General features: G+C 38.8%; 1 long non-coding RNA gene across 1 annotated transcript in view; it reads right to left on the bottom strand.

The window, feature by feature from the left end:
• Positions 1-989: 989 nt before the first annotated feature.
• LOC148216050 (uncharacterized) overlaps positions 990-14,627 on the bottom strand; it is a 39,618-nt gene continuing 25,980 nt past the window's right edge. The window contains exons 2-3 of the long non-coding RNA XR_015796136.1: positions 12,013-12,071; positions 990-1,417 (exon numbers count right to left, since the gene is read on the bottom strand). This is a non-coding gene — a long non-coding RNA (uncharacterized LOC148216050). The remainder of the gene's footprint in view (positions 1,418-12,012; positions 12,072-14,627) is intronic.

Raw genomic sequence — 14,627 nt, 5'->3', positions numbered from 1 at the left:
CCATTCTCTAACTGTTAAAGAGTTGAGAAATATGTTGTTGGGGGATTTTTATGAGATTTATTTGAAAGGCTGATAAGGTCATGACATGCCCTTTATCACTGAATTCTCTTCTGGTGGGAATCTTGTTCCACTTAGCACAGGAAAATATGACCAAATACCCCAAAATAAAGGCTTCCCCTTTTGTTTGCATTGTGATCTCACAGTTCAATATTCTTTCTCAGGGGATCAGAAAGAGGATGGATTTGGATCAGTATTTCATGGGAGCCTCTAGCCAAGTTTTATGAAAAGAGCTCTTCCTGTCCTTTGTGATCAATTTTGGCTAGTTGTTGGGATATAGCGCCTTCAGGAACATCAATTCTACATTGTATCAGCAGGTCTGGTCCTACCATTTGGCAGGCTGAAGCTGGTAATGGAAATGGCAGCAAAATATTGGGAAAAACAATGAGAGCTCTTCACTCTTCACTATAGGGGCTGCACTGTACTGTCTAAGCTAGTCCATTTACAGAGTATAATTATAGTCTTGAGAAAAGATGAAAAGAACCATAAAAAATATCTATGCTTGACAGGGTGAAACATTTTGTTGAGTTCCTTGGTTCTCCTTCTTGACATCACATTCATATATTGGCAGATTAATATAAATTAAGCTAGTTTCCTTTGAGTCAAAAACATCTCCTGGTGATTTCATGGACATGTCCATATAGGATTTTTTATATACATATACAGTACATAATATTTGCTATACCTTCTTCTGGGGTGTTTTCTTACTACAGCCCTTGCCTTGTCTCCTATCCAAGGGCTAACCAGTCCCACTTGCTGGCTATTTTAGAGCCTGGAGAAGATCAGCCAGGAGCTTCTACCTCAGTTTCCGCTGAGATTCATTAATCAATACTTCACATGAGATAGTGGCTGGAAAAGCTGCATTTGCAAAGGTCTGGAACTAAACTGAGTTGGCATGACTTTTTGGTTGGTTTTTGCCTGGTGGGTGAGGATGTGGTGGAAGTAGTGGGTGATTGTGGGCCCATCAAATGGGACTTTGTAAAAGGCTTACCTCTTCGTCACCCAAAGCTAATCCTGGGGGCGGTGTGGCAGCTTGCACCAGTTGAGTGTCAACTGAGGATAGAAGGCATCGCAGCACAGCCTGAGAATTACAACATCAGGCTGTGGGGTCAACTTCACCAGTGGTTTCTTCTGACTTGCTAGCTTTACTGATTTGACTAGCTTTGTGGATGACCTCTGGAGTGAGGTAAGGGTCTGACCTGTGTGCTAGCAGCTGTGCAGAGGAGGTTCATCCAGAGTTTCTTCCACTCTTTTCCCCCGATCCATCTTGGTGAGTGAATCCAGTCTGGTGGAGGAACACTGCTGGTCTCATTGGCTCTGGGGAAGTTCCTGAAGTGGAGCTTTTGCGAGCAGCAGAGACCTGGGAATGAGATGATGTGAGTATGGGGGAGCTGGTGGGGGAGGGGAAGAGAAGTAGTTCCATCAGGGTAGTGATGGGCAGTGGAAAGCTGAGGGTGGCAGCAAAGAGAGAAGGTGGCATCAGTGACAGATACCCATCCCACTCTCCGGCTCTTAGAATTCATCCCTGAGGCCAGGTTATCAGATCTTTGGTGGTCTGGGTGCCAGTTGCTGGTATTGAATGCCAGCTCCTTATGTAATTTGCACAATTTCATGTAGACAACCAACTGTGCCTATATCTGGACTGGGATGCATAATAATGGAGACACTTTGTCTTGGGCTGTGCTTGAATATGACATATAAGTGTTGCACAAGGGGCAAAGTTGTTATGAAATCAGTGGAATTCATGCTTGGCCCATTCCAGAGGAAGTGATTTGTCAGCTGCAACCTATGAATCCCTTGACCACAGGCTGACAGTATTTGTCAGATGAGCAAGCCTCATGCTGACAGTTTAACCTAGACATCCTTGGACATCTAGGTTATGGAAGACTTATCTTCCAAAGGCACAATGGGTCTGCAATGATGACATAAAACCTCACATGTAACTGGAAATATATGTATTCCCCTTAGAGCTCTGAAAGTCTACAAGTGTGTGTAAGAAGCACGAGTTTGTTGTTTTTTCTGCTAAAGTTGTCTTTTGTAAGTGTCATTAAACCAGTGATGCACAACTTGAGGCATTAAGGCTGGATTCAGCTCCCCAAAGCCTCAGATATCTCCCTCCAAGACTTCCACAAGTCGTTAATGAAGCTGCAACTTTTAATAGAGCAAACTTTTAAACACAAAAAAACTTATTTTTTAAATTTATATGAGTTTGCTTATTTGTATATGAGTATACCCAAACACACAAACCTTTCCTCTCTTTAAAGAGCTATTTACCTGAAAAGTATATTTTTATATTGTATTCCTTAAGTAAATACATTGTATTTTTCTTTGTCTGCCATCTCTACTTCTATCTCTCATTTGTGATTATATGCTCTCTTAAGTAAAGACAACATTAAATAAAATCTCACTAGATAACATACTTTTTCCTCCTCTCCTGCCCCCCCCCCCAATATGTACAAAAGCTTTTCTTAAATTTCCCAATTCCTGAAGAATAGTATCAAAACATAATGGAATGGAGGAAAAATAATGGTGTGGAACTAGGGAGAATGCTGAACATTACTGTTTAATCATTCCCTTAGCTGTCATTTGTCTAGTTAAAATACTCTCCCCAGCAGTTTTCCTAAACATGTAGGTTGGGGGAGAGAGAGAGGTTTTTTTCCAGACAAAAACATAATTAAGCAGACCCTCCCAACATTGGTTTTCTCATTCAGGCAATCTCTGTTGGTTGCTTTTCAATTAAAAAACAAAATTTGAAGATTGTATATGGAATAGGGTGGATTATTTTTAAATCAGATCAATTCTTTTAGCATTTATTTATTTATTTAGCAAATTCATATGGTCACCCAACTTACTGAACATGACACTGAGGAGTGTACAGCTAGTAACAATGAAAACAATACCACAACCATTAAGACACTTAAAACAATAAACGTAATAAAAATAAATAAAAAGCAAGATTGTGGGAGAATAACAACCATCTAGGCACAATACAACCATCTTTCAGGGTCCCCATGGGATCCCCAAGGTTGCTGGAAAAACCACATTTTAAGGGCTCTCCAAAAGGCAAACAGGGATGGGGCCAACCTCATTTCAGGGGGTATGATATTCCAGAGGGCGGGAGCCACTGCCATATAGCACAAGATTAAATTTGGGTGTTGATTTGAAATGGAGCCTAGTTCAACTTAGGTCTTGAATTCCAGGCTTTGGAAATCTGAATCCTTATGCCTTATTATCCCTGGAAATCCATAAGTGGCTTTACCTGTTTTTCCCAATTGGCAAGGCATTTGAAATTTGCAGCAACTAGCCTCCAAGAAAGGATGCATCCTTTTTTTAAAAAAAAAATTGCACATTCTCCAGATTCAAAGACTGCAGTAAAAGACACTATAGAGGGAAAGCCCATAATTCTTTTAATTAATTGGTTTTAAATTTAAACTCACACTGACAGCCATTTTCCAAGTTGACTTCAAATGTCCTTAAGCTGACCTGCCTCTGGTTATAGTCTATAAGATTCCAGGCACTAGCCCAAGTAGCGCTGGATCTCAGGGCCAAAGTCTAGACCAAGAGCAGTGGCAACTGATGAGAACAGCAGCAACATTGATTGCTGGACCAACATGGTCATCCCAAAGCTCTTTATAACAGCATTCTTTCTTTTTGAAAAGAATAATAAATCAAGATAAAGTTGGCTGGTCACATATACAGCTTTTGAAGCTTAATTTATCATTTAACCTAAAAATAGATTATTCTTTTCTACACTGAAGTGTTGCTTGTTCCCCTGTAATATATACAGCTGTCCAAGGAGAGATGCCTGAAAGCTATTAAATCCATTATATAAAAATATTAAGCAAATTCATAATTCCAGCCTGACTATTCCACTAATCTCCTAATTCCACTGCCAGGTTCAGTCCAAGCTTTTTTTCTATGGCATTTACACCCTAGGCATCCATACTCTACTCTCTTTGAGATGGTGATTGCAATGGCAAAATACCTATTTTGAGCTATTACCTTTGCTGCTGAAGATACTGGCCACCCACCTGCACCCAAGTGGCTGTGCTATTTTTGGGTAGTGGGTATTGGACAGTAAACACAGCTGTGGGTGCTTGACAAGGCAGTATTCACAGTATATAGTTGAATTATATTAGTGATTGTGATTATACAACAGCTCTCTAGAGCTGCAAAACATAGCAAATTTATTGACAAAAGCAGTTGCAAATTGTCAGTAGCTTGAGGAGCAACAAGTCAATGAAGTGAGAACAAAACCTGCGATAATTTTGATCACGGATAAAGTTAACTAACTTTCTGGTGATATGGCTGGCTAGACTCATTTCTGTCAGTTCTTGTGGTTTAGTCAATTGCCAGCAACAATAAATATGTATTTCTCTCTTGTATTCAATCATTAACCAGAACCAGAAAGACAATACGATATATGGCCTTCAATGTGCTAGCACACAGTTGTAAACTAGAGGGCAGAATAACTGATTTGGTCTGAGGCTAATTTTTATGCAGATAGAGAGAGCAGTTAGGAATTAGCTGTCCATGTACCAACACAGGGCAGCTTTCAGGACCTTGTTCTCCCTCCTTGTATGCTTTGCCTTTAAAATGTGGTTGAATGAGCCTGTCCTTTAGTTAAAGAATGCTTTCAAAAAGAGGATTCCATCCTTTGACAGTTCTTCAAAGAGAAGACCATCACCTGTAAAGTGGAACATGTGGACACTCTTTTTAAATGTCAGTACAGCTCCAATATAGTCACAAATCCTAAGGTTCTGCAGATAACAATGGACACTTGGATGTGGTTCTAACATCCAAAACCTGGAACTGAAGTTCCCAGAACTGGAACCCATTAGATGGAGCATGGGGAATGGGTGGTGGGAAGCCATCTCTGAATTTGATTTAAAGAAGTATCAAAGCCCAAAGATCCCTATTTTAGTTGACTCTCATTTCTGGTGCCTTCTGATGGAACCACTGAAGCAGCTATGTTGATATGCAATTTTTGAAATATACAAATCAAAGTCTGAACAGAGCCATAGTTACCCTGAAAAAGATTTCACATGTGTATTATTTTGTGCATTATGAGTTGGCAATCTGTGAGATAGATTGACCAGAGAGTTCTTCATTAACAAGATTTCTACCAAGGTGGCAAGGGAAAAAATATATATGATATTTTCTGTTAGTGGCTGGAAAATATATGGGGGAAAGGTCTGCATTTAAATAGAGTATTTACAAGGTCTTGTGATGCAAAATAAATTCTGTTATTGTCTGTAAAGTGTAATCTGCTTTTCCTAAAGGATTATAGTTTCTATGATAATCTTAGGTATGAAAAGAAGCATTCCTCATTCATCCATCCTATACACCAACATGTATAACAATAAATATATAATTTTGCACTGGATACATAAGGAGAAAGTTCTTTAGTTCAGCTAACTCAAAACTTTGTAAGATTGAGAAATGGAGTATGTATTTAAGGTTAAGCCTCATGTGATGTTACTTTTTAAGGTTAGCAAACATGTAAACTGTTCTCTAGCTCCAAGGGCCACTGTCTGCCAGGTAGGAAAAATTAAGAAACATTTTTTTTCTCTCTATGAAAATTTTAGCAGATCTAGGGGCAATTTGATTTGGGAACCAAGACTTGAGAAAAGGTTTTTAAAAACCTTCCTGCAGTGCCGAGACTCTGATCCAAACTGAAAACACCAGATTTGGCTGCTAGCCAAACTGGAACTTCCAGCTGATACATTCACTGTTTTTGAAAAATTACAGGTCTAATTACAGATCAGTAGATTTGCTTGACTGAAAGTGATAGTCCTTGTTCTTTCTGCATGGGTAATGAAGGATGCCTTGCATGAAATCAGCTACACTTTCAAAGCTTAAAGGCAGCCCATTTGGAACTGGGAATGGGGAATGTCAAAGCATTTGGGGGCAGGAACTCTGGGAAGATTTTATCTGCAAAATGCCAGGGTAAACCAAGGACCAGACATAACATCCTGGGCCATCCCCGGTAATTACAATCAGGAAGAAGGAGGCTCCGTTCAAATCCTCACTTGGGCATGAAACTCATATAATGGTCTCTGATGTGCTTTTGGATTAAGCTGTCCCGCTGGATTGCTTCAGTACAAAATGGGGGGAAAGGAAGAATTCTGTATGCTGCCTTAAATGTCTTGAACAGAAGATGAGCTACAAATGTGATAGTAAGTGAATGGATTACAGTAAAAAAGTTGGGCTATCAACAAATACACCGGGACACTGCTTGAGGCCACAGCCCCAAAACCACTTTTGAGCTTAATCTAAAGAGATTCCAGGAGCCATGGAACTGTTTTGGAGGCTGCATGTGGCCCAAAAGCCAAGGATTTCATACAGTTTGCAAAGCTTCTGTTGACATTCAGTTGACCTTCACTGGGCTTTCATTATATGTTTTCCCTTCATGATCAGTACAAATGCTTTCCCTTTGCAAAAGATGAGGCCGGCTGGCCTGCCTGCCTGCCTGCCTGCCTGCCTGCCTTCCTTCCTTCCTTCCTTCCTTCCTTCCTTCCTTCCTTCCTTCCTTCCTTCCTTCCTTCCTTCCTCACCCTGCAGCTTTCAATTTCTGTCTCTTCTCACCAATATGTTGGGATGGAGATGATGTGATAACGGCTGCCTGTTCTTTTATTTGTGCTTCAGATCCTGAGCATGACTTGAGTCTCTCATCTAAAAAGCTGGAGAGAGAGAGAGGGAGAGAGAGAGAGAGATCCACTTAGATACAATAGTGAAGAACCTGATCCTGTGACTACATTCCACTCACACTCTACATTGGGCTAACAAAATAAAATCACTGTTGAACATGCCTTTTTTTCACACATTCCTGTTTTCCCAGAAAAGCCACCAACACAAAAATATTTTCCACAACTTCAATCAAAACCAATGATGGGCCTTCCACAGCTGGTGGGGTGTGGGAGTGGGGGGAAAGAAAGGAAGAATTACTTTACCAGAAGCTTAGGAAGTATTTATAGCTTTCATTTGTACAATTTTCCAGTTCTCTCTTTCTGCATCCTTGAAGACAGATTATTTCATTAATGTAAGTCCCTACTGCACAGACCTCAAAGGGAGGCAAATATTAAAACAAATCAATTATTAAATGTGCATAAAAATCTCTCAGATATTAAAGAGGTGACAATTTTCATCTCAGGTGATGATATGGCAGGCACTGAAGTGCAGAGATGGGCATAAATGCAAGCTTTGTGAAAGGATAGTTTTGAAGACAATCCTTGGCCAATATAGGAGCCAAACGGAGGGATCGAGAGCAGCAGTTCAAGTGAATACGTGATAGAGCCACATGAATAGCATGATCTCTTCTTCTCAATGAGGCTGCTGTTGGAAAGCTGCAGCAGTACATTACATGTTTATGATTCCATATAATATTTCATGTTGTCTATACACATATACATACAATATTTCATGTTGTCCATGCACTAAAGTTAATCCAGAGACCAAACCTTTGATACTGACAATCACATCTATTGCTGAGATTGTAATATCACCAGAGCATCACTTCATAAAATTTCATAGGTAAAACCAAAGTGGTAAGATCAATTGTCTTCAATGTAATCTTTCGGAATACCCCTATCTACAATTCATTGATGTAGTTCAAGGGCTGGGGGATCTGAGACTCTCCTGACATTGTTAAACTATTTTTCCTAACAGAATCAACTAGAATAGCCAGCTGATAAAAATTGTGGGAGCTGTCATTGAAGCTATATTGGAAGGATTATGGCGTCTCCATCCTTGCTGTTGTCTAATCAAGATGTTGCTAGAACATGAATAACAGGCCCATGTCAATCATTCAATAAGGCATTGGACTTGCGGGAGATACATCCTTCTGGATCTGCCCCCAAAGCAGCTGCAGCCTTTCAGCAACTGTTTCATTGCTTCAAGGAGTGGATGCAGAGGGTTATTTTGTTTGTCAAAGGATCTGCAGAGGTTAAATGGTTAACATTGGCCAGATATTGAAGTAGGTGCATAAGTTTGAACTGGCAGAAAACTCTTGGTATTTGTCAAGATGTCTTGACTAACAGACATCTATCAGCAAAGCCAGATCTACTAGCATCTCCACACTGTGAACTGTACACTTCAGGGATAGTTTATCCTATCTTTCCTAAGCACCTGGTAGCCATGCTTCCAGATTCATGGCAAAAATTCCCATGTAATTCAGCAAATGTTGAAGAAAAGGCAGCAGGGAGGTCATTAAAATGTGTCAATTGAGATGATTTCCCCACCCAGTCTCAAGCACCATGGAGTAGTATCACTGGCATTCAGATAGATGTTTACAATTACCACTGCCTTGGCTGACTTATGAAGGACCAAAAAGTGTTATTGACTTAAGCCAAAGACTTTATAGGAAAAGGACTGAATGGAATAGTTGCTACTGGATTACTTATAGCTGCATCACATTTGTGTGTCCTAGAATACAATTATGTTTTGAATTAGAATTAACCTATGGTAAGCTAAGACTAAAATGTTCATTGTTGTTGTTGTTTACTTGCTTATGACACTCATGACTTGATGGTTCCCTTATCAGTATGTATAGGTATTTATTGACCTATCATTCCAATTTATATGCTGCTTCAGCTGTCAAGATTTCAACCTACCATTTACCTCTGGGCAGATTAGCAACCAGATGTCCCTTGCCACATCATAAGCACCATTGGACTAGTATTTGCCTTCTAGAAGCTATTTCCCAGTAGCTCTGACCTGAAGAGCTCATCTTCCAGTATCGTGTTGACAATGTCCATTTAGTTTCCAGGGCAGAATAGGTGGCTGTTTACTGATGGTTAAATGTTGAATCCTGATGCATTGTACTTACAGCTACATTTTGATTCCTAATGTATTATACCATACACTAGATTTGGTATCTTGATGAGTCATACTGATTACTAAACAAGTTATGAATGTTTATTAGCAATTATAACATGCATCAGCAAAGATATGTAGACTATTAAAGTGAACTTTAACCTCTTCTACTATATACTTGCATATTCCGTGAGTACATGCAGACTGGGAAATATTTAGACCTCCAGCTGTTTTGAACTACAACTTTCAGCAATGTCAGACAGCTTGGGGAATGGTGAGGGATGTTGGGAGCAGTAGTTCTGCAGTATCTGGAGGGCCAGCAGGTACCCCGCTCCTGAGTTCATTGGTTGAAGGTTGCAGAAGGATAAAATGGAGAAGTGTGCCTTCTAGTGATAGATTATGAATACCAATAAAAGTTCTTGTAATATTTTGGAATGAATAAGGTTCAGAATTCCTTTTCTGGGCATATTTCATTCTTCCCCTTTTTTATTTAAAAGATGATTGGAGGGGGCATCTTGAAGTAACCTATATGCCCATCATGTACTATCATTGGTATTTTACAGTCATGTGAAATTACTTCTGTCTTCTTTCATTTTAAAGAAAGAAAGAAAGAAAACTAAAGGATGCTGCCTTCTGGCATTTCTCATATATAAAGTGAGCTTTGTTTTTTGGGAGATGACAAGATTCTGCCAGGTCTTATTTTCAGTGTTATTCATCAGCAGATGCTCTTAGAGTAACCAATCAAACAAACAAACAAACAATTCAGCAAAAACATTCCCAAAATATCTTGAGCTAAACAATATTTCTCCAGTGTTTAGAACAATATAGAATATAAACGTTAGATGTCAACCCATCCCAGGCACATTGTGACAAACAGACTTTTTGAATCCAGGTGATTTAGTCATAATTTCAGTCACTTTCTTCTCCTTCCTGTAACCACCAATTTCTTGGAATATTATTGTTCATTGCAAAAGGAATAGGGGTGTGTGTGTGTGTGTGTGTGTGTGTGCGTGTTTCTCATCAGCAATGCAGCAAACTCTTAAGTGTGTTTGTTTCATAGTTATAACATATTTCTAAGCCAGATTGACTTTTCTTTTTCAATTTATTTTCAATTGTTTGTTTATTAAAAGCCTATAAATTATCAGCAGTAATTTCTGGGCTATCAGTGCAGCAAGAACAGCTCGATGGAAGACTGAATTCTTAATACCATTCATGGAATTCTTTAATAGCAGTTGCAGATAATTAGGATCCCTAAACTAGCACAGCATGTAGAAGAGCTGCTGAAACCACACTAACCAAACTCTGGAAGAGAAATATGGGATTCCTGGTCCGTGCTATTTGTTTTTATAACATTTGGAATTCTTTAAAATCAATAGGTGGTATATATTATTGTATAAAGCAAGTGAGCTGTGAGAAGAATCCAAAACCTTCTCCCTGGCTGAGGCTTCGTGTCTTGAATAGGTGCCAAATGGCATGAAATGTTCAAGCAGAAGAACAAGAAAAACTGAACATTCTATATTTTATGGGAAATGGGAAACCCTCAATCTAGTTTCAAAAGAATTATTCATGCAACCAAGGTAGAAGCAGTCTATGTCATTCCTGGCAACGTGTTGTACTGGGAGAAAGATAGGGCAGAAGAGAAAGAAAAATAAAGGGGTATCAGGAAGAAAGAAAAGAGAAAGTGAGAAAGAATGGATAGACCCACCCATTGCTTTCTTCAGACCCATTAACCTGTAGCTCCCAAAAGATTACCTCCAATGCAATGTCACTTTGGAAAAAGATTGGCCTGACCTTGCAACATAGAGAACATGACAGGTCAATAATAGACATGACAGTTCAAGTGAAAGGTTCTAAAGAAGTTCTCCCAAGCTAAGATTAGAAAAGAATTGCTAGGTTTCATAAAATCTGGTTTGAAAGAAGAGCTGTTTTTTTTAAGCAACAACAACAATATTCCTTTCACAGTTTGATTAAAACTGCTCATATGCCCATATCCAGAGGATACAGCAGGTACCAAGCCTTGTAATATTTTGCCATCAGTAAGACTCAGTTATTCAGTTAAACAGATGTCCTGGGCCTTACCTGGTTCAGAAGGTTGACTTATGTTAATTTTTAAGTGTTTATGTTTCTAAATACATTATATTTAGATGGTTTTTTAATTGAATTTTTAAACTGTTTTATGATTTTTAATTGTTCCCTGGTTAGGATTGGTTTTTCAGTATGAAAAATGTGTTAAATATTTTACACATAACTAAAATACATGAATCCAGCCAAAATGGTCCCTTGATGTTTTCCATGGCTAACAAAGGCTTTATCAGCAAGGGATCATGGGGACTTTGCCAACCAAAGCTGACATCCATAGTTTTGGCCTGGTTCACATTTTTGTTGCTAAGGAATGCTCTCTTCTCATGTTTTTTGTGGCTTAATTCATGATACAAACCCAGATAGTTGTCATTTATTTAATACAGTGTTTCTCAACCTTAGCCATTTTAAGATGTGTGGACTTCAATTCCCAGAATTCTGGGAGTTGAAGTCTACACATCTTAAAATGGCCAGGAGTGAGAAATGCTGATCTAATAAATCATGGTTCAACAAGTTATGGCTTAGTATGATGTGTGAACCCTTTTTTTTGCCAGAGCTTTACTGTACCTTACAAATTGTCCAGTATACAAAGGCACACCAGCAGAATCTTTCAAAAACATTGCTAACAATGGCTGAAGTATTTGGGGTAATTCTCAAAGTATCAATCCATTATTTAGTCCCAGACAGTTTTTACTATCAGGAAAATATGTTTGCTTAGGTATTATTCTGTTAGCTCATATCAAGCTTGTAGCTGTTTCAGACAATGGCTCATGGCTTCTTTTTTTCTTTTTCTTTTTATCTGTGCTCAGTCATTACTGACTCTGCAGTGACTGCTTGGACGAGTCCTTGCAGTTTTCAAGGCAAGTGTTTCGGAAGTGGTTTGCCTCCTTCCTAGAGCAGAGCCCAGCTGGCGCGCGCAGGAGCCGGGGTTTCCGTTGTTTCGCGCCCTTTTCGGGCGAGCGCGGTTTTCATGTTTTACCGGCAACTGCTCCCGACTCCTTTCCAAGGCGCCACCAGCATTTTTCCTTCCACCAGAGTGAGAGTCCCCATTTATCTACTCACGTGAGTTTTCGACCTGTTGGGTTGACAGGAACTGGGGAGGAAACAGGAGCTCGCCCTCCCTAAAGCAGATGGAAACAGAAAATGAATTGGATATTATAATAATGCAGATGATGGTATAGACCAAGTTGGGCAACTTCTCTCCAATAGGCCCCCTTCAGATGCAAATGCCATGAGAATACCCAATTGACAGATGTTACTGAAGTCAATTAGTTCATATTATGAAGATTAAGGCATAGTCAATTGCAAGTATTAATCGGTGGCTCTTAATGAAATGCTCCCTTGGCTTAACAATAATTAAAACAAACTATAAATGAAATACCTCAACCAACTGGATCTCTTTGAATGGAAAGTTCTTGAACGTGTAATCCCTGCATTAGCTTCACTAATGTTCATTTGAACATTTGCAATTTTGATCCATCTTGCTTTGGTTCTAAGCCTCAGCACCAAATACAGACGTGGGTTGCATTGATTTGTAGTTTTTGCAAAATAAAATTAATTATAAAAAAACTCCTCAGGGATTACAAATTTAAGCCTTCATAGATTCTGTCACAACCTCCCAGCTTTTCAGCCCTTTCTCCTGAGCATTTGATACTATTCACAAATACAATTCGTTTAGAAATTGCATTCAACACTTGGACAAAGAGATTTTTTAAAAAGGCTATACACATTTAATTTGATTATAAAGGTATTGATTTAATTTCAGTACCTGTATAAGTAGTCTGATTTGCAAGGGTAAAAAGAAGGAAATTATACCTTCTAATTCAGATAATATTCAAATGACTTTTTAATTAACCATTAAGCTATAGATCAATTCTTCCAACAAAGCATTTCTTGAAATCCAGACTATTGTTCCCTTATTCTCTTACATAGATGAATGCAAAAATGTTTCTGAGTTACTCATTTTGGCAGACGTAGTCCCAAATCCTTTCTCTGTTCTTTCCCCTGTAACATCTAGGGCAGTGTTTCTTAACTTCAGCAACTTTGAGACGTGTGGACTTCAACTCCCAGAATTCCCCAAACAACTGGCTGGGGAATTCTGGGAGTTGAAATCCACACAACTTAAAATTGCTGAGGTTGAAAAACACTGATCTAAGGTGATCTATGTAACATGTTATGTCATAATGCTTTAACTATTCCTGCCTCCATTCAAATTCATTGGCTGCTGATTGTGAGAATGGGGAAATGCACATGCATGGTGACATCTAACCAAAACTTGAGTAATTCCTCAACATGAGGAATGATGAGAACAATTCACTTGCTTGCCTTTCTGACAGGAAACCCAGCTTCTTTGCAAAGCTGAATTCCTACAGATTTTGGAAGCTATGGCAATAATTTGGGCATCTTGTTGTACTTAGATCCAAGAGACCAAGTTTCAAATCCTTACTTAGCCATTACACACATACACACACACACACACACAAACTAATATAAAGTAAGAAAGAAAAAAGAAAAAGGAAGAAATCAAAGAGAAAGCTAAAAGTTCAAGAAAGGAAAAAAAGTAAAAGAGAAATAGAAAAGAAAGAAAAAAGATACAAAGAAGTAGTTTCTGATCTTCTTTACAGTAGTTATAAGTACAATTATAAATTTACCTCTTTCTCTAAAGTTACAAAATGACTTTCTTCTTTCTATAATCTATCCTATCTAATCATCAAAACCATAAATCATAAGTTCATTTTTTTCTGTTTTCCACAAAAAGTCCTTAAGGGGTGTCCAGTCAGCAGTAAAATATTGTCTTTTCTCTAATCAAAGGAGTCAGTTTGGCCATCTCAATGAGTTCCATCATCTTCGCTTAGCCATGATATTTCTTGAGGCCATTCTTTCTCAGCCACAGTGGTCACTATTGCCTATAGCATCCTATTCCTTTTAACCACTTTGTATCTTGACTAATTGTCTATAACCCTGTTGATGAAGACCAGGAAAAGTTACCCTTGTTAAGCTGAATAGCTAAATTACAGAATGCAGAAATTGGCTGGATTATCCTTCTTTGAAGACCTGTTGGCTCTGGCTCCACTCCTAACCAATAAAGATCAGATAGCGGGATGGGGGACACAATGGACAGTAAAGGAGTTTTATGAATAGTAGAGAACAAGCTCTAAAATTATTTAACTCCAGATTTAAATGTTTCAAGGAAGCAAAGAGTAAGAGGGAAAGAAGAAAGGAAGAGTGTTTAGATCCAGCATGGATAGAGCCCCCTTTTGCTGGAAAACTCCTCATAAGCAAGAGGTAGAGAGAAGAAGGCCCAGAATGTAAAGAATCTGGGGGTAGCTTGGCTAGTGTGAGGCATGAGGAACTGGAAGTTACATCCATTGTGTTTGGGTAGGATGAATCGTGCTGTAGAAGGCCAAGAGGAGAACAATTCCCACAAACCAATGTAGGGTAAGCTATTACCAATCTAATCCCTGATGCAAATCAGGCAATGTACAAACAATCTCAGGATTAACCTCAGTTCTTTGTATGGATGACACAGGAAACCATGGTCAACAAAACCCAATAAACCATGGTTTAATTATGCCTTGGAATAGGGTCTATTCGGGTTAATAAAGGAATTCCAAAGATATAAACTTTTCACATCTTTTCAACTCTTACTAGTTAACTCGCAACAGAAACAATCATGA

Source organism: Python bivittatus, unplaced genomic scaffold (genome assembly GCF_059951505.1).
Source record: "Python bivittatus isolate LINGU-HERP-01145 unplaced genomic scaffold, Pbiv_v1 ctg000340_np1212, whole genome shotgun sequence".
NCBI classification, from domain to species: domain Eukaryota; kingdom Metazoa; phylum Chordata; class Lepidosauria; order Squamata; family Pythonidae; genus Python; species Python bivittatus.
This window is presented reverse-complemented; position numbering and strand designations above follow the sequence as displayed.